The sequence below is a fragment of the Symphodus melops genome, assembly GCF_947650265.1.
Source record: "Symphodus melops genome assembly, chromosome: 6".
Lineage (NCBI taxonomy): Eukaryota > Metazoa > Chordata > Actinopteri > Labriformes > Labridae > Symphodus > Symphodus melops.
In genome coordinates this window covers 10,051,415-10,072,446 of record NC_136696.1, presented here as the reverse complement: position 1 = coordinate 10,072,446, position 21,032 = coordinate 10,051,415, and the positions used below count along the sequence as shown (strand labels likewise).

At 43.5% G+C, this 21,032-nt stretch overlaps 1 protein-coding gene and 1 long non-coding RNA gene across 2 annotated transcripts in view; both read right to left on the bottom strand.

Moving 5' to 3' along the window:
- zfpm1 (zinc finger protein, FOG family member 1) overlaps nucleotides 1-21,032 on the bottom strand; it is a 97,594-nt gene that overhangs the window by 59,183 nt on the left and 17,379 nt on the right. The gene's annotated exons all lie outside the window — the stretch shown is intronic.
- Nucleotides 19,137-19,997, bottom strand: LOC306824857. The gene is made up of 3 exons (XR_013779184.1): nucleotides 19,850-19,997; nucleotides 19,544-19,609; nucleotides 19,137-19,490 (listed from the first exon to the last, which is right to left on the bottom strand). It is a non-coding gene; the product is annotated as an uncharacterized lncRNA (long non-coding RNA).

The following is a 21,032-nucleotide window of genomic DNA, read 5'->3' as shown; positions in this document are numbered from 1 at the left end:
CAGTAGGTTGCGTCGAACGAACAGAGGGATTGTTTCCGAGCTAAAGCCGTGACTGGGGGGCGTATATATTTACAATACTGGAACAAAAGGAGTCTATAATCTATACAAAGCACACAACAATACCCATGAATAAAGAAGCTTGTAGAGAAAGGGAGAGGCAATTTTTCTAATTCTGTTAATTTCACTTCCAAAGCAATTAAAAGCAGGCGAGAGATAATGCCGGGAAACAATCGGCGGCTGACAAAGTGTTTCTGTCTTTGTAAATGAAACATCTTTAGGCTAATTTCAACTTCCACGCCTGCATGGTTCACTGTAATTTCAGATAAAGTTAACACAGCTAGATTTGGACCTTCATAAGAGGACGAAAAAAAAAAAAAGAGTAGAGGAGAAAGAAAAAGATCGATCCTGTACACAATATTTTTAGAATTCTGTCGCCTGAGCTTTGCTAGATCTAATTTTCCGTATCTATAAGGAGATTTTCATACAATTAATTTCCCTTTAATCATAATTGTACAAAGGGACTTCTCTGTATAAAATTCCAATTATATTTCCTGTTTAAAAATGTAAGTTTGAATTATGATTTCTCTCCTCATTACGGCTCGGGTTTAATGAATCAATCGCTGCATCACTGCTTTCAGACATCAAATGGTGCGGAAAAAGTTTCAGCTCCACTTTCTCCCCTCTTTTATCCAAGGAGAAATAAATTCCCCCCCCCCCCCCCCCCTCCTCTTCTTCTCTCGCCTCGGATAGTTGGCAGAAAGGATAGTGTGATAAGTGCGGCACATTCTACTTCATTGGCCCGTTTAAAAGTTAAAGCCTTATTAATTGTTATAGCGTGATATCCACGGGGAAATGGGACTGTGCTCATTGGAGAGATGTAGAAATCAAAAATAAAGAAGACATAGCCCACATGTGTATCTGTGTGGGAGGGACATCCAGTAAGAGGAGACTTATCCAACAGCAGCAAAGAAACTTTCGAGGTTTTAATGTAAAGGAGGATCCAGTTCAGCCTGGAGCCCGTTCACATTAGCAAACTTTGGATTCTCGGGGGGGAGGAAAGTGTGGAATGTGAAAAGGAGAAGTTTAGGGACTAAAAATAACACTGATCTCACAGACTGCCTCAGATTGGTTTCAGCTCAATTCATTCACTGATTTGATGAACGGTTCTTTCCATCAAAGCAGTCAAAAGTCGGACTAATATTAACCGTGGCCGTTTCAGTAGAGTGATTGAACTGTATTCTACGATTCACCGAGCTGGACATGTGAGAGTACGAGCAGAATTAACTCTAGAGGACGCAACTTTAGTGCACAAACAGCTTTGAGTCTGATCGCACTCACGTGCTGACAGGAAGTGCACAAACCAAATAAATAAATAAAACTTTATTGTCACAGTCTGATATTTGTCTGGCCGCTGGTGGTTAGTGGGCTGTAGTCCTCCGAGAGGGCGGACCGGGTTCAAATCCAACCTGTGGCTCTATCCAACTCTTCCACTGTCCTATCCCTCTAATAAAGGCACAATATATAAATAAAAAAAATAAAAATATATAAATAAAGAAAAGAAAAACGTTTTATTCATATAGGCATATTCAATAGGAAACAAAGCTTCCTAAATCTTTAACCATTTGTTTAAATAACTAATATGACCACAGTGTTATTAGATACACAGATTGATTTGAACAAATGAGGGATGTTTGTTATTGGTGTTTGAATGTTCTTCGTTGAATGCTGTAACAAACTGAACATATTAGAGATGCAATGATTATGAATATCAGAGCTGATTTTGGTATCAATTATAACAATTAACCCAAGTTCTGATTTTAACACTAGAACATATTCAAATAAACGACATGTATGAGATTCAATGGATTAACATTTGAAATGTCACAGGAACATTTCTTACTAACTGCATGTCCTGGATTGTTCCCAGAGACGGTAACCATGGCAATAAAAACACACCAGTTTGTCCCACATCTGACTTCCTAATAAAAAGAAGCCTGAGCCGTTGCTGTTTTAACCTACAAGAATTGAATTGAGTCGACACAACAGGTTCCACATGAAGGCTGCTGACATCAGTGAGGGGTAATTTGTTTGTGAAGTGTCGGCCAGCGTGGATGTTTAAGCGATACATCGCTGCATCCTTTTAAAGGAAGAAAGTGAAACTTGATTCCAGTAGATGTCGCCTTTGAGCACCAGCGTCAAACCAAAACAAACTGCTGCCCCTCCGCCATCCTGAAGCCTCCGCTCTCCTCTCGAGTTCACGCGATGGAGTCAAACACACAAAGTGGTGGACATGGCTGTCTTTGGTTCGAGCTGCAATTTGCCCGTGGCCTGCATTGTCCTGTTAGCGCGCTAATGTTAGCCCCTCTCTCTTCTTTCTGAAGAAGAAGTGATGTTGCTCTTCTCTCCTCTATTCCCTGACTCGAACAGCTTTTCTACTGAGGGGGAGGCTCCGAATGTCCCGTCCATGGTAAGCTGATGTAAACACAGCTCAGACAACAACAGAGCGGGACTCGCACTTCTCACTCATTCAGGACTCAGAGAGAGATTTAAATCGGGTACTTGACTTCTGATATATTTACTAACTGTACATGCTTCTTATTGTTGCATTCCTAATGGACCGGAATGTACGATGTGCAAACGGAGGAATCCGTCCACCGCCAGAAGAAACCAAGAAGACAGATGTGGAGAGAGAGGAGTGTTGGAGCTGCCGTGCAGAGACTGCAGCTGTCTGTCTTGGAGGAGCCGGGAGAGGCAGAACAAAGTGCTGCTGCTGATGAAGGCACCAAAGATACTGCTTTATTAACTCTCCGTCCACATCAAACCTGCAGCGAGCAGCTCGCTGATTAAACACAGAGACAACACACATCAAACCTGCGTGCTCAACAAGCCTGATTAAACAGACGCAGGCCTCGCAGCTCTCACGCTAATAACCCAACGCACAAAAAAATACATTAGAGCTGAAAGCAAGAGAAGGCACGCCTGTATCGGGAAATCGCCAACTTGTGAAGAGAAACATTAAAAGAGGATATTTAGAGAAAGAAAGAGGAGAATATTGGAGGGAGAGGAGGATGTGGGAGCTCTTGAGAAAAACGACAGTACCTGACACAGAGTCACGCACTGGAGAGGAGCCACTTATTGATCAGAGCGACGCGAATCACCCACCGCTGAGGAAATACTTTTAATCAACTTTGCACTTTCCCTCCACGCCGCGTGGGCTCTTATCACAGCTCCATGGCCCAACACCGCAACCAATCCAAAGCCCTCACACAAGGCCAAGCGTCCACACAGGCCAGGACATCGATCGGTTATATTCAGCTTCAATAAAAATCAGCTTTTTGCTCCTCAGCCTTTAGGATATGATCGGAAAAACGACTGGGCATTGATTACTCTGGGGATGACAAACTCAAGCAAAGCCATAGATTTTTTCGACAGATCTGAAATCCTTATTGACCGTCCCCGCACATCTTCACATCTAATGTGATGATGATAAAGTTCCAAGATTGCATTGTGGGTAAGGGGAAGGGCTGCAGTAGGCTGTGCAGCGTCTCTTAGATGTCACTAAAATAGTTTGTTTTTATTTCATCAGTCTAACCTGCTTTTTGAAATAAATTAGATTATTGATACGTGAAAGATTTGGCCAATCAAAAATGAAGACGAGTGCCCATACAAAACACAGCCACCGTCTGAGAACAGCTCGTTCTGACCCATCTTAACATGTGAAGGATTCTTCACTTACAATGATATCATAACTGACTTAATCACTCTCTATTGTCTCTAAAAATAACCACAGTTGTATTATTGTATCCCAAATAAAAGCATGTGTGTGAATGTGTTTGTTCAGTACCAACATGTCGCTGTGAGGATTTAAAACCATTTAAAGGAAACAGAGCAATTTACTTTTATTCTAGAAACCACTTAATACAGCATCATATTAGCAAAATAAAATATTGACTTTAGTGATTTTTTACGTATTCTTCTTCATTTGTCGATTAATCCACAAAGTGTCCGAGAATCATATAAAACATTATCAAGTTCTCACAGCCAAAAAGTGTCTTTCCACGACTTCACTTGATCCATCATCAGTTGAGAATTAAAAAAAAAAAAATCAGAAAAAAAGATGGCAGCTGCTCGTTGTTGAACAGCTGAAACGTTTGACTTAGTTAGTCACTTGTAAGATGAGCAGATGTGTATACAAAGAATGAATTAGGTTTAATGGAGCTACACATGGACCTCTGCAGGCCTGCCAGCTTTAAACGTGTCTCTTTAACCTGTGCACACTCTGTCATACATTTTCTTTATTACTCGAAAGAAATAAACCAACAAGCTGGATGTCACTGCCGCATGCTGACCTTTACCTCCTTTACATTCAGCACAAGGTTTATTCTAATGACCTCCTCCTACAGCTCCACCATCAACACTGCGCTCATCTCTTTGTCTAACACTGCACACATGTTCACACGTGCATAATCCTGCCCTGTTATTACAGTGAGTGCTGCTGAATAGAATCTGAATATCAACTGTGCTGTAAATCACTGAAACACAACAAACCGTCCAAATTCAGAAAACGCTTCTTCGATAGTCCAAAAAAGATTTATTTTTTTTAAACGCTTGCCGCAGTTCAAATGACCCAATCACTCTTCATTTACCTTCACTAATGGTTGAGAGGAGAAAATCTTTACATTCAAGAAGGGCACAAAACAAAACAACAGTTTGCTTTCCAAATGCCAAAACACTGTTCTTATGAAAGCAGCTCTTATATGGACACTGATTATTGGCAACAACAAACTGGCTTCACACGTTACACCGTACCAACCAAAAACATGGTTTTATGTTGTGACAGAAGCTGCACAATAAGGTTGGATTTTTTATTTCTTTTTTTTTTTTGCATCACTGAGAGACATTATAATTCCACGCCACAGCATGTTCGCTGCCATGCCCGCAGGAAATAAAGAGCTCCCGCCAACAGTGTGAAGAAATGTGAGAAAACAGACGGGGAGAGAGGAGACGAGGAAGTAAAAAAGAAGGGGAGCTCCCTGGAAAAATATAAAAAGATATAAAACGTCCATCAGTACATACACGCAGACTAATGATAATGATTGATCCCAGTGGCGTGATAGCGAGGTGAGCTCGAGCACTTGAACGCAGCACGACACCTCCACATCAAAGGCCCGGAGATGAATGAACTCATATAGCGGACGCAGCTCGTGGCTGACATTTTGAACATTTTCACACTAACAAACAGAAACACGTTAAAGAAGCGCAGAAGTTTCTTCTTTTGAGACTGAAACGGGTTGTGTTCAAGGCCTTGAAAGGGCCTGGAGTTTGGAAGAATTCAAGGCATTTCAGACCTTAAGCTCCCTGTTTTAGCAGCTTCTCATTCCTCACCTCTCTCCTTTCCATCCTGCCACAGTCTCTCCTTTTTATTCTCACTTCCTCCCTTCTTTCTGTTATTATCTCTCCATTCCTCGTCCCTATTTACCCCCCCCTCGTCCCCCCCACCCAACTCGCCTACACAACCTCTCTTTCTTCTTCTCCATCCCCTTTCAAAATCACTCACACTCTCTCTCTCTCTCTCTCTCATATACACCATCACCTTCCCTGTCTCTCTTTCTCTCCCTCCCCTCCCTCCCTCCATCTTTTCCTTTTTTTTTTTTTCTTTTGGTGAAAAAGCGTAGTGACTGGGAGCGTCACTCTGCGCGGATAGCTGGGAGCCGTTGGCGGTTATCGGCTCCTGCAGACTCTCTCTGCCGGTCTGATCTGTCTCCTCTTCATTAAGCAAATACGCCGACGTGGAAATGAAAACATAATAGCTATTTGATTTCCAGCGAGATATTTTGCATATTGGTTCGGAGCTGATAGCGGAATTTCATCAAGTCGTTCTTTTTTTTTCTCTCTCTCTCTCTTCTCTCCTTCTCTCTTCCCTCCCTCTCCCGCCGCCGCCGCCACCATCACCCCTCCTCCCCCTCCTCCCCCTCCCCCTCCTCCTCCTACCCTCCCCATCCCTCCATCCGCGTGCTTTAAAAACTGAATTACTGAGCTGGGCCGGCTTTCAGCGAGATTTCTTTACATTGCTGGGAAGAGAGAAGAAAAAAAAAAGACGAGCAAGAGAGAGAGAGAGAGAGAGAGAGAGAAATCTAGTTCCCCAGGAAGACTACTTAACCGATTAAATATCCCCCCCATTCCCATCTTTTTTTGTCGCTCTGCCTTTTCTGATAACAAGGAGGAAAATTTAAAGAATTCACAGTGCTTTAGGTTGACTATACTAATCAGAGATAGGAGTGAGAAAATTAACTCCTTAATGAGCAAAGCTGTCTCCCTGATAAAGGTCCTGGGGAGACGGAAGGGTGGGACGCTGGCTGAACCTACGGAGAGAGACATAGAGACGGAGACGGAGATAGAGCTGGACGGCGGATGGAGGGATGGGGTGTATTGGAAAGAGAACGAGAGAGACTATAACAATTAGTTTCCATCCTCTGAGGAGCAGAGATTTGCTTCTTGGGCACGAGGAGGGCAGGTGGAGAGATAGTAGTGATACAGCACCACGGATACCCACAGTGCCTTGCAACAGCCCTGGCCTTGATGGATGGTGTGCTGTTGGGGTATCCTTCATGCCTCCCCTCCTGGGGGGGGGGGGGGGGACAGGCCAGGAGGAGTGGATCAGCAACCTCGTGGTCACAGCAGGCCCATCTGATAGTCCAGCAGCTCGTCTCAGGAGGACGACTCAGCCAGCTGAGCCTGCTGAGACAAATCGTCCTGCCGCTGCTTTCCATGTCCCTACACCGTGTTGCTTCACACCTGATAGCAGTCCCACCATGTTACAGTAGCACCTGACCAATACTGTACACACCCACTCCAACTGGAACACAGAGCAAAAGACCACTTTCATCACACCTGACGTCGCTCTTTATAAAGACGTCTCAGAGAGAGACTTCCTGCCTCGTTCTGAGACTCACATGACATCACAAGGAACATTTAGAGACTTTTAACTGACAGGAGACAATCTGAACCTGTTTAGAGCCACATATTTATTATACAGACAGAAGTCTGCAGATGAATCATTTATTGAAATCACTGTTGTTTTATTGGTCCTAATGTGTCCCTCACATGCGTAGAGTTGAGGTTATTTTTATAATGAAACCGTCGATGGACAAACAGCTTTAAAGTTTAATGAGTTCATGCTAAATAAAAAAAATAAATAAGTATCTGATATTTTATAACAGCTCAAAAGAAGTGTTCACTTTAGATAAATACTGAACATGGTGACTTTCATTCAAATGTGATTGTGACTATTTTGCCGTAAAGCACATCAGAGAACATTTGACTGTCATCGGCAGAGACAGTCAAACAGGATCAAATGAATGTAGGAGACAGCAGCCTCCTAAACACTGACAAAGTGTGTTTCATTACCTCCACATTATGGAAGTCATCTCAGAGGTCAGAGACAGATCCTCTGCGTAAAATCAAAAGGGAAAAAAAAAATGTTCGTTTTTAGCTGAGCTCTAAAATGGGATTAACTTTGAGGCCGTGAAAAAAAAAAATCCATCTAGGATTTCTTCAAGGAAGTGCGCTCACACACGACAGCGAGAATTCATGGAAAATGATCATGGAGAAACAGTATTAACACACAGTGTTACAACAACAGCGTGTCACTCCACTGATTCAGCGCGATAACATTTGGAGATGCTGCATTTCAGCAGATTTCATCACTTCTGACGGGGAGCAGATCGTCTGAGGATCGTCTGTCGTGCCTTTAATCTTTGCTATGTGATTTTTTTTTTCTTTTGCTTTTAGGGATGAAACATCACAAACACTATATATATTCATCAAGGAACACAGATTTGTGAATAAGTGTATTTGTTGTTCGTGATGTAAAAAATATAGTGGGATTTTTTTTTTTTTTTTTAACTAAGAATCAGTTGCGGTTGCTTCCTCAGTGCAGCAGCGAAGCGTCTGCTAGATTTCCCCCTCGCACTGACAGTGTGGAGGAAGCCCGTGATGTGTTGGATCAACTCTTTGCTCTGGTATTCTTTTACACAACCGTTTCTTCTCTGGCAGCACTTCAGACACTCTCACCCTGACAGACTGTTTCATGTTCCTCAAGGACGCCTCACTCCCACACACACACACACACACACACACACACACACACACACACACACACACCACAGAGGAGCGGCAGTCTGCAGTTTAAATACAGCACAAATCTAATGAGAAGGGAACATGTGTGCATTATGATAAGAAAGGAAGGGAACGACAGTGTGTGTGTATGTTCATATTTCTCAGAAGAAGGGAGAAAAAAAAGGGAAAAAAGTTGAACCTTCTGTGCTGAAAAAAGCCCATCATGCATCACTTTTTACTGTCCTGCACACAATGCTTTACAGATGAGACAATGCAAACAGGTTTGAAGAGCTGCTTATAGAACGTCAAGGTGAATAAAAAAGCTTTGGGGATTTTTCTGGATTGAGGAGGAACGTGTCGCAAACACTGTTTGAAAGGGAACAACAGCAGGAGAGTTTATTCATCACACTTCTTACTGATCAGAATATGGAATAATTTGATCAAACATTGCATGTTTGTAGACCATGCAGGATCAGTGAACCTCCTGGAAGAATTAGTCTAAATATACCTCCATTAGCAGGTTTTACAAAAAAAACACTGGATACAAGCTGTATCTGTTTTTCTTAACTGGAAATGATCAAATGTGAAGGGGAGTAACAACAGAAAACAAAAGAACAGGTGGTGTATGAAAAAAACACACACACACAAAAAAAGAGGGGGGAGGAGAGGGAGACGGAGAGCAGTTACCCAGCAGCCCGAGCTGAGACCCTGGACTATTGAAGCCAGGCATGCAGACGAGAAAGGCAGCCGATAAGCCCGGCTGATAAAAGATAGAAAATAGCAGCAGATTTGAACTTTCCCACCGTCCTAAGATCCACAGAGGGAGGAGGGGCTGATTCAACTACTTATTGAATCCCTCCCTATCTACAACCCCCCCCCCCCCCCACCACCACCACCACCACCCCCCTTATACCAAAACCCAACAGCTCGGCAAGGCCAGAGAGGAGCAGGAACACAAGGTTGATACAAACACACTCAAAAGAGCCTGCACGGTTCCCACTGCTGAACAATCCCACTACTCTTCTTCTTCACACTGTGGTGATTCTCAAGAGAATAGTGGGAACATCACACACACACAAAATATACACATCATGTCATCTCTTCTTAAAAAACAAGGGTTGAAACAAGAAAAGGGTTTCATAAAGAGGTCAACAAGAGGTCAAAACCATCACACACACACACACACACACACACACACACACACACACACACACACACACACACACACACACACACACACACACACACACACACACACACACACACACACACACACACACACACACACACACACACACACACACACACACACACACACACACACACACACACACACACACACACACACACACACACACACACACGGTCGTACAGTTCATCCCAAAATCATATGAGACAGTGTTTCTCTCCATATCTCTGCTCCTCTCCGTTGATATGAAAAGACTTGGCCTTGAGTGAAATGGTGAGAATTTTCACACACTCCTACATTCAGACACACACACACACACACACACACACACACACACAGAGTGTGGGGAAGTAAGGCCATTCCCGTATCCAACTTGGTTTTGGCTGTGAAATTTATTGATGGGATTCATTCACAAGGTCTTGGCTGCACGCTCTCTGTGCCTCTAATGTGACTCTCATGCTCCCGACAGTAGGTGTGACTCGCTCAAATTGTATATGCAGCAAATAGACACTGTGTGATGACGAACACTGGGAGAAGACTGCACAGACTGCCAGCGTTAGCATTAGCTTGACCGCCTAAACGATGAACTCGCACAGTGTGACCCTTGAGGCACTGCAGTTCTTTTCACTTTTTCCTCTTTGCTCCTCTCAACAAGACGGGAGTTCAGGTTTTCCTGCTTTGTGGGACGATGTGATACATTCATGAGATGTATGTATGTATTCATGAGACTCCTTGGAAAACGATCCAAGGAGTAAAAAAAGTTGCACCAGGAATTGTCTTTTTTTGTTTTTTTGGCTGATCCATTAAATAATTCAATGCTTGACAAAAATCTGTGATCACATCCGAACTGTGAGATTTGTGATCTGTTCCAGCCTGAGCCAGAAGTGGGTCAAATGTTGTGTTTTTCAGGAGGACTGGGCCGAACGGACAACGATCTGAACAACTGATGAAGAAATGAAATGTCTTTAGTTTGGCGTCAAATGAAAACGACAAAATCGGATCGATCCTGACAAGCAGTCAGGATTGTTTGGAGGAAATTCTAACTCGTACTCCTGCACCGACAACACGAATGATCCAAACTGCATCAACAGTATCTAATAACAAGGCTGGGTGTCATCTGCTGCATCAAATGAACCAGCAGAGCTGAAAACCTGCAGGAGACATCGGATGCAGATCACAGATGTGTACCTACCACGCTGCAACATTACAGACTCTTCTTATGAAGGAGGGTCATCATGCATGTGTGTGTGTGTGTGTGTGTGTGTGTGTGTTTGACTTTTACAGTGATTAGTGTTGGCCTGTTTGTGTGTCCGAATGATATAATAAGCCTGATTGTGATCCCTTCCCCTTGATCTCGGGCCTGAATAAGGACGGGAGGCAGATGAGAGATTGTGATGGTATGCAGGAGGAAAGAGAGAGAGACTTCCTCCCCGTCTGAGCATCCCTGAACGCCTCACTCTGACATGAACCAGCTCTGTGCTCACCTCGCCAGATACCACAGACGTCGAAAAATCAGCTCATTAGTTCGCTTTTAAAAAGGTTCAGTCTGCTCGTCAACTTACTGCCTTCGTTTGGTTTTCTTTTCATTTTAGGCCCGATAGTGCAGCATCACAGGAGGAACCAATACACGCACACGCACACGCACACAGATGTTTACCAGTCCCAGAGACTAAACACACTACAACAGGGAGAGAAAACAGCTCCTGGAAACAGAAACAAAAAACACGAGGGAGAGTGCAACAAGAACTACCCTGGGGGCTGTTTCTGTGTGTGTGTGTGTGTGTGCGTGTGCGTGTGCGTGTGTGTGTGTGTGTGTGTGTGTGTGTGTGTGTGTGTCTGTGTGTGTCTGTGTGTGTGTGTGTCTGTGTGTGTGTTCCATGTTCTGGATCTTTCCTGACTCTTGCAGCACATTGTGTGTTTGAATAGTGTCGATGACTGACTCATGATTAGGCCCCATTAATGGCTGACATTCTTAAAATGTGATCTTTCAGATTGATCATGTTGAGAGGAATATGAGTGTGGAACAGGACATGTGTTTGGGATGTGCTAATCTAATCTAAAACACAAACACTGGTACTGCTCACTCAGTTTTTTGGGGGGTTTTTTTCAATCATCAATATTGACAAAAATTCTATCATTTGTTTGAAGTCAGCTTTCTCGCTGGTCTTCTTACGAAAGAGAGATTTTTGCTAAAATCAAAAAAAGAACAGAGATGCAGAAAGAGCTTTGTTTTCTTTATATCAGGCATGTAATGTACTTTTGGAGATCATACACTTTATGGCTGTTAAGTTTGGTTTTTGGACTCTGATTGTAGAAATGGGGAAAGAACTTGCTGGGAACATAAAGCTCATCATACATCTTCATCTCTTACACAATGTTTACACTAACAGGATCTAGTGTGACGCTACTTTAATGACTTCTGACTTAGTTAGACGTTTCTGTATTTCATATTTTTGATCATTTTGAGAGCATAAAGAATATATCAGCTGAGCTAGTCATCAATCTATTTTTAGTAAATCAATGTAATCAATGGTGTCCACTGGAGGGCGATTTGCGTACACTCTCACAGGTTCACCGCTGTTTGAATGCACACATTGCACTTGAAGTCAAGTGTCACATAGGTGGATAAATAAGCACTGATAAATAAGCAGCGATCAAGCCACAAAAAAAATTCAATATGCCGTCGTTCCACTCGACAGAATCCCAGTGTCGTACATCTGTGAGATCTCCAGCTGCCTACATCTGCCTCTCCCACTGCCAAGAAGAGGAAGCTGCTACCAGGAAACCCTCAGCGGAAAAGTAAAAAGAAATACCACGAGAAGGGGGGGGGGGAATAAAAGGACAGAGAAGTGATAAAGATAAAGAGACAGACAAGCAAAGCAAAAGAAAAAAAACAAGAGGAAAGAGAGATGAAGAGATGAGGAGGGGGTTAGGCTTTTTACTAGAGAGAGCAGAAATAGAGAAGAAGAGATGGGGGGGGGGGGGTTGCCACTCACAACTTGGCTTTGCATCTGTTATCTCCGCCTCCTGTCACAAGGCTTAAAATAAAAATAAAAAATAAAGTGCGATGGTGGCAGCAGTGTTGGTGCGATAGCCCCGTGGAGCATGGAGAGGGGATGTAAAGGAGATAGCTGGTTAAATATAACCCGCTGCACGGCTGGCAGCAGCAAAGAAAGGGGCTATTTTCAAGAGGCAGGGCATCACTGGAGCCCTCAGTGCCCAGATAACATCCCATGTTAAGAGAGAGGCTGTGTGTGTCTGTGTGTGTGTGTGTGTGTGTGTGTGTACATATCCAAAACTACTGATCGAACACACGCATGCATAAGTATGCAAGCCCAGACACACACAGCTACTTTAACGCACCACACACACACACACACACACACACACACACACACACACACACAGAGGGAGAAGATGCTCCTGCTCACATCTATGTATCTCTCCACCTCCGCCAAAGGAAGTATCAGCGCCCCCCCCTCGCTCGCTCGCACCCCCGAACGCAAAAAGTCACAACGGGATTTCTGATGGGAAAAATGTGCTTTCCTCAGATGATGGTCAGATAGATGAGGGAGTACAGCCAAATGTCAAAGATGATAAATGGAAGGGTGCAGAGACAAGATCACACACACACACACACACACACACACACACAGGACAGAGAAAAACTCTCCTCCTCAATCGTACTTATTAAAGCGCACATACATATTCACACACACACACACACACACACACACACACACACACACACACACACACACACACACACACACACACACACACACACACACACACACACACACACACACACACACACACACACACACACACCACACACACACACACACACACACACACACACACACACACACACACACACACACACACACTGTGGTGTTTAAAAGATCTATCAAAGCTCACATTCAGTATCTTCTGCAATCAAGAGAACACTGTTTTTTTTCATGAGATGTACATTATTTATTTTTGAACTACCCGACTGTCTGTGAATTCTTCATTGTAAATAAACACAGTTTAGGCCAGCTCGTGCCTGAAGGTGTTAGTGTTAAACCCAGGGTAGAAAATGAATCGGTCTTATTTGAAAACGGTTTCCACAGCTGATCCAGTTCCAGCATCTGAGCTTGAAACTTATTGAAGGACATCGACCTGTGCTCATTTTTATACACAAACTGAACGGTCAACTATTCCAATGAGAAATGTTAATAATAACTGAGTTAAAAAAAAGAAAAGAAAACCTGATAGTAACGCATCACAAATAAATAAAATCTTTAAGGAGAAAACCGTATTACACATCTTTGTTCCCAGTCGACTTTTCCAGGAGTTAGAAGCAAAGATATTTTTTAACGTGTCCAATAAAAGCAGGACTAAATCTTCAATGACCCCTCCCTTCTGTAAAGTTCTTCTAGATGTAGTTTGGGCTCAGAGTCTTGCTTAAAGGCACTCCTGCCAGTGAAAGAGTCCTCATTGAGTCACTGCTGGTGGACTGATGATAGCATCAAGTCATGTCTTTCTTAGCCTGGCCCTGTCTGCTTATTTGCCATCCGGGGTCCAAACAAGGGTGTGTGTGTGTGTGTGTGTGTGTGTGTGTGTGCGTGTGTGTGTGTGTGTGTGTGTGTGTGTGTGTGCATGTCTTTGTGTGTGGATGACTTGGGAGATAATTTTAATATCAGGCCGGTGTGGATTGCTGATAGTGTTTTAAGGCAGGGCCCGGTGGACTGAGCGCTGGTAGTACCTATCTGTAATTAGTAACCATTCGCTATCACTGATAAGATAAACTACACCTGACCTTTTCCATTTGGTCACCATGGCAACCCGACACCCCCACCCCGGCAGCCAAGCCTTCCCCCCCTCGTATTATTTTAGTGATTAAACAGCAAATAGCAGCGAAGATGTGAGGAGCTGATAGGAGCATGATTAATAATAGTCCTCCACATGGTCCTCTGAGGTGTGTGTGTGTGTGTGTGTGTGTGTGTGTGTGTGTGTGTGTGTGTGTGCGCGTGCAAAGGAGGAGGGGCACGTCAGTGTCAAACAGTCATTGTGAAAAGGCTTGGCTTGGCTTTTTGTGGTGAAGAATGGAAATTGAAGATGAGCTCAAAGTGAAATAAAAGCAGCGGGATGAGAGCGATAGATGTCTCTCCGAGGAGCAGGAATATTAACATCAGCCTCTCTCCCACACCCACTCAGTGGCTGCACGCCGTGGCCCTCGCGTTGTGAGGGGCCGCACTGTGGAAGTGCTATCTGTTGATGAATAATGAATGTTGGATTCCAGGGTTACCTCCTCCTCACTTTAAAAGGACACGCTGTGGTTTTAGAGTGGTGGGCAGAGAAGTGAACTCAGTCTCAATTAGAAAAATAACTTGAAATGAGAAACTTGAGTTCAGGTCTTGATCGATGTCTGTGACAAACTTCCCCCTTAAAAGAAAATCCCTCGGTCATTGAGGAGATACTGAGAGGTGCTTTCAGGTGTGAACATCATTCAAACTTGAAGACAACTTCTTAAATAAGGACTGAGAAGTACGTATAGGAATGAACGAGACAAAAAGGTCAATGATAAAATATTAATAAAATAGAATTAAGTCCGTTTATAATCCAGAGAAAATCAAAAAACGATGGGAAGAAATTAAGTATGGAGTGTTTTAGAACGTAGGTCCAGATACAATGTATGAAAGAAACAAACATTTATTCAATTATAAATAATACAAAATAAATACACATTTAAGAAGAAGAATTCTAAAAAACAATTCTCAAATTAATGTCTTTAATCTCAATTAAATTATGCATTTCTATATTTTCATAGATTAAAAAAACAGTCCGTCCTATTTCTGTGAATTTTTCCTTTTTTTTTTAATTCATCATTCTTAGTTTGTATTTTTCAGAGAGCCTTCTACTAGTGAATTGTTTCCATCTCTTTTAAAACCCTTATTTGCCCCCTGGGCTTGCCATACCTTTAATGACGAGAGCGGGTTTATCTCATCAGTGGGATAAATGGCTGCCACTTAAAGTTGAGAAGTGTAAACATCTAAAGCGAGCAGTGGTCAGACTCTAAAGTTTCCCCTCTTTGTCTGAAATATGTTTTCCACCTGTCAGCCTCTGGTCCTGGGCAGGACGCGTTTATACCTGCGACTGTAGCTTGGTACGCTAACCATCAGTCTCTCTAGGAGTGAGTCCCTGTTTTGTGAATACAAATCAAACACACACACACACACACACACACGCACACAGGACCACCTGATGTGATGCATTAGCCTGCAGATACGTTTACATCTCTTTGAGCTTATAGCAGAGGAAGGCGCAGTGTGGAGAGGCAGAGACAAAAGAAGAAGACTGTCAGCTGGCACATGACCACACTGACACCAAGGTTACAATAAAGTGTGTTTAGAGAGAGAGAGAGAGAGAGAGAGAGAGAGAGAGAGAGAGAGAGAGAGAGAGAGAGAGAGAGAGAGAGAGAGAGAGAGAGAGAATATTGTTTTATCAATTTAAAGCCAAACACAGGCGTCATACTGTGCCCTTATTTAACGGACTGTTACACCAGAGAAAATGAAAATACTGAAATTCTCACAAACCTCACAAATCTGAAACTTAAACATCAATTCCAGCACTTAGTAACTTATCATCTGTGTCAACATTTCTCTCCACAGGAGCTTACAACACTTACTCTTCTCTGAGCTCCGTGTGAGGCCTTTCTCATCCTAGGAAGCCTGCTCTGTATCTCCCTCCATTTGCATGCCGGGGGGAAACGGCAAAAGTAGGTATGCAAAGCTGGAGCAGTTGACTGAAAGGTCAGCAAACGAAGCTAAGTAGACTGTTATCAATCAGATCCTCCCACTGATGAGACGGATGGGAGGAAATATCCCGTTTACTTTTATACTGGTGGCTTCCAGCTGTGCAGCGTGGCCTCCTGATGTTATTTAGGTCAACAGAAAAACATTACAGACAACTATTAAGAATATTGGAAGTGCAGGTGTTGGATGTTGAATCAAGGACATCTCGACCTCAGGTTCATTTTTCTTTGCCAATCATTTTTCCTCTTATCTTTCTCACGTTATCTTTGTGGAGGTGCAGCATTTGATGACTGATGAAATGTCTCACTTCTCTTTGAATTAAAAATGACTCTTAGAGGGGGGAATAGTCTCATTAGGAAAAGATGAACTGTTCCAACCTTTTCAATCAGGACTCTGTTTGGAGAAACATGTTCTCTCGATCCATTGTTGTTGTTGTTTTGTGTTGACACATATCGTACCACGCTGTCTTTCTCTGCGGGTGACCAGATTACAGCGCACACACAATTCTGATATTACTTCGCACAATTGGGGGGGGAGTAAGGATAGTCTCCCATCATTGCAGTCATTGGGGGGGGGGGAGGGGGGGGTGTCAGAGGAATGTGCCTTGGAAGGCAGATTCAGCCAATCAGATGAGTGTCAGCCACCCAGAGATATTTCAAAGATAATAAGCATTCTGGGATATCTGTGGAAAATTCCTGCCCCTTACAGCGGAGCAGATAATGGATGCCATACTCTGCTGAGTGATGTGGACGGAGAAAGGATCAGATTCACATGGGCAACACCCCCCCCACACACACACACACACACACACACACACACACACACACACACACACACACACACACACACACACACACACACACACACACACACACACACACACACACACACACACACACACACACACACACACACACACACACACACACACACACACACACACACACACACACACACAGGTTTATATATTGCTGCTGCTACAAGCACTTCCCAGCAACACTATGAAGGCAACGTGCCACACACACACATGCACGCACACACACACAGTATGTCCGCATGATTGCTTGAGTAAGCGAATTAGCCCGAGCGATGGCTGAGGAGGCAATAAGTTGGCAGAAAAGAGGGATAATCTTTTATCTTTCACCCTCCCAAATGATTTCTTAAAGTCTGTATCACTTCCCTGACAGTTGACGTTCCACTTTTTCCTCTTTCATTATTTATTTATCTATTTTTGCTTTGTGTGCATTCAGCTAAAATACTTCTAAAGCGCTTAATGGCTCTATCGCTGCCTCAGATCTGCTGCCACATGCTGCCTTCTCCCCACTTCCCCTAGTTTTTTTTCTTCTTCTTCTTTCTTGAGATATACTCCGGCCTGGCCCCCGAAGAGCCGCCGCTTTATCAAACCGTCTTGACGAGAATGACACGGCCAATTATTGACAAATTATTCCTTCATAGAATGACAGTAAGACAAGGAGAGCAGAGAGGGAGAGCGAGGGGGGAGAGAGACGACGGGCTCGATGAGTGGAACCAGCCCAACGCCCCCCTCACAGGCCTGAGGAGACAGGCGTCTATCTATCAGATTCTATTAAGAGCCCGGCACTTTGGCGAACAAAGCTGCCCGCGCCCCGCTACGCATTAACTGCTATTATACGCTCATGAACTTTGTCACAATCACAATGGTTCCCCCCATTCTCCCTTTTGCACATTTTTGAGTCTTCTTTTGTGCTCTAGAGAACCGAGCAGCACATCGCTCTGCCTCTGTGTGTCCGTGTGTGCGTGTCACAGACGCTGTTTGACATCTGATGATGTATATACAAATCAACATTGGTTCAACATCCCGGGTCAGAGACATCAGGCTACTGTATCAACAACTACATCAAAACTAGTGTTTAGAAAGATGGTAATGACACCAATAAAGGAGCATAATCAACAATGAAAGTATCCCATCACAGTTTGAACTGTTTGTCCACACTGAGCTCTTCTTCTGGTCCGACTTATAAACCTGTGTGCCGGCCTGCTGACAGAAAGGGCCAGAAATGCACTGCAGGTTTTAAGAAGGTGCCGTAGAACCCTGTGGAACACATGTTTTTATTTTTTTGGTTTGTTTGATGTATCATAAATTATGCTCAGAAACATGGCTAGAACTAGAATGAATAGAACTGCTCTTTATGTTTCTCACAATCTTGAAAATTCAGGATCGCTAAACTTCAACAAAAAAACAACACTCAAATTAAATCAGATTGTGTCCCATCAGATGAGATTTTTACTTCGATATCTTTCATTCATGTGTTGAGAAGGTATGAACATAAATGCTGACATGGAGGCAAATAATAGCTGGGACCCTTTGAGACTCCCTAAAGGAGAAGGTTCACACGGCAGGATAATTAGGCCGATTTTGGCCCCGATGCTCCCCTTCCAATAATCTTAAAGACGCCCCGATCATCCTAAAATAATCTTATAAAATAATCCTGCCGTGTGTGGTGTGTTAAGACTGCTCTCATCTGACCGGAAGGACGTCTTGACCGCTCTGATCTCAAATCGGGGTTATTCGACTGTGTAGCCAATCAGAAAGCGAGGCTGATGGGAGGATGTTCACCAGTGAAATCTGTTTGTGTGTTGATGTTGCCGCATGGCCGCACACCACACACTGTATGACCAACACTGTGAAACCTCCGATTATTTATCGCCATGTGTGAGGTCTTTAAGGTTTGGGAAATTGGCCGACAATTTTAAAATCCTGCCGTGTGAACCGGCCTTTAGATAACCCCTGTTTGTCTACAGAAGGAGAAAGTCTGAAAGATTATACTGTAAATGACCTTACTGTAGCTTTGACATTGCCAAGTAAGGTTGCTAACGCTAGCGTTTCTCTAAAAGCTCGGTCAGAAATACTGATCACAACAGAAACAGCAGTTTGAAGCCCAGAGCGCTCTGTCAAGGTCACAGACCTGCCACGACAGAGTTTGAGTCCCAAAAGTCAACGAGAGCTCTCTGACCTGTAAAAGCTGTAGCCCCTAATCATCAGTGGACTCCTAATGCTTTATCAGTCATTTGTACTGTTGTCTTTGTGAACCGCCTCTCTTATCAGCTAATCGGGGGACTTTGAGGCCTGACAGTTCGATGGCTGACAGATAGAAGCTGTCGATGTGTGTTCACGAGGACGGACAGACTGAAGAGTTGGCGGCTGATGAGAACTTTGATACAGACGCAGCACGGGGGGGGGGGGGTTGGGTCTCTATGTCAATCCTAAAGAAGAAGAAGGAGAAATAAAAAGTTGCGTGGTTGGGACGACAGCAGGTTAGCAGAGACTGAAGTTTGAAGTGTTTTGTTTTATCCAATAATCAAATCAAATCAATTTCCTGCTCCTGAAACAACAAAGCACACCTCTCTTATTGATTCGAACGAAAACATCTGTGGTGCTTCTTTTCTCCAGTAGAACCACAAAATGTTCAAAATGTTGTCGACTTTGCACTGCAGTGTTCAGATTGAAAGAAAAGCTCGTTCTCTGCTCGTTCAGATGAAGTGTAAAGGCAGCAGACATGCTGAACTGTGTCAGTGACAGCTGATTGATCCTTCAGTGGTTTGCCGTTAGGATGGATGTGGAAGGGCCACACTGTGATTGGTTGTTTAACTGACGAAACAAACACAAATGTGCCTGAGGTTGAACTTGGCTCTTGTGCCACTCTACTTTAACAGGTAATGTGTTTATTAAAGGTGAAATAGACAACATCGATTTTTTCAAAACCTTCGAGCCTGTTTTCATTTCTATTGAAGATCTCGTTGTTCCAAAAGTACAAGTACGCTTTATGCTGCTAAAGAAAGACAAACGTTTACTTTACATTAACAAATGAAATATATTTATTAAAACTCAATATCCCATACTAAAAAGCTAAAAAACAATTGTAGAGAAAGTTGAGTTTAAAAGGTCAAAAACATCCTCGTGGTATCTGAAGGTGGGGGTAAAGCAGACAGTGAGCCCTGATCCAGACGCAGAGAAACCCAAGAAAACAAAAGAGCCAGCAGGGCCTGACCCCTCGACCCACACCTGACGCCAAGAAGACCTCTTTTTCCTCCTCCTCTTCTGCCCCCCTTTTTTTTCTTCTCCCTTTCAAACACCCCCTCCCTATCTCTCAGCTTTGCCAAGTCCACATTGCCGGTAACGAGGGTGTAGTTTCTTAACATTCATCATCGCTGAACTCTGAAACTTTATCAGCTCCGGAGAGCGGCGCCACAGCCCCGGCCCTGGCTTTCTCGGCTCTCAGATATGGCCGATAACACGCTGATAGATTACAGCAGATTGTTTTACTTCAGGGGACACTGCTGCTGCTGCTAATACTAATACACAGACAAGAGGAGTCGCAGGGGATGGGAGGGGAGGCGGAGGGAGAGGGAGAAGGGGCAAGACGCACAAAGAGGTAAGGGCGAGGAAAACCGTGATGAGATGGAGGAAATTACAGCCGATGTCCGATATGTCCTTATCCTGCCCGTGGAAACACAGGCACGCTAGTTTGGAAACACTGACGCTAATGCTACGTGAGCTTTTTCTAGATTTAAGAATCCAAATCTGTTAAAATATTAACTGTGGATTATGAAAGGGAACCTTTTAAATATGTTTTACATGGACAAAAAGAAGTCAAATTGCTTCATGTACAGTCACACAAACACTGTGTCAGGGTAACCTGAGCGGGGGGTGGGGGGGGCAGAAGGTGGAGGGCCAGGTGACCTACGGTTCAAAACAGAGGGTCAAGTGTGAAACACAAGGATCTCTCTCTCTCTCTCTCTCTCTCTCTCTCTCTCTCTCTCTCTCTCTCTCTCGACAGTTTACCACTTAATAAAAGCACTCTCTCTATTAGAGATACTAATCTCACTTTTTTTTAACCCAATAAAATCTAACCTTATAAAATAAGAATGAGAATCTCATAAAAGAT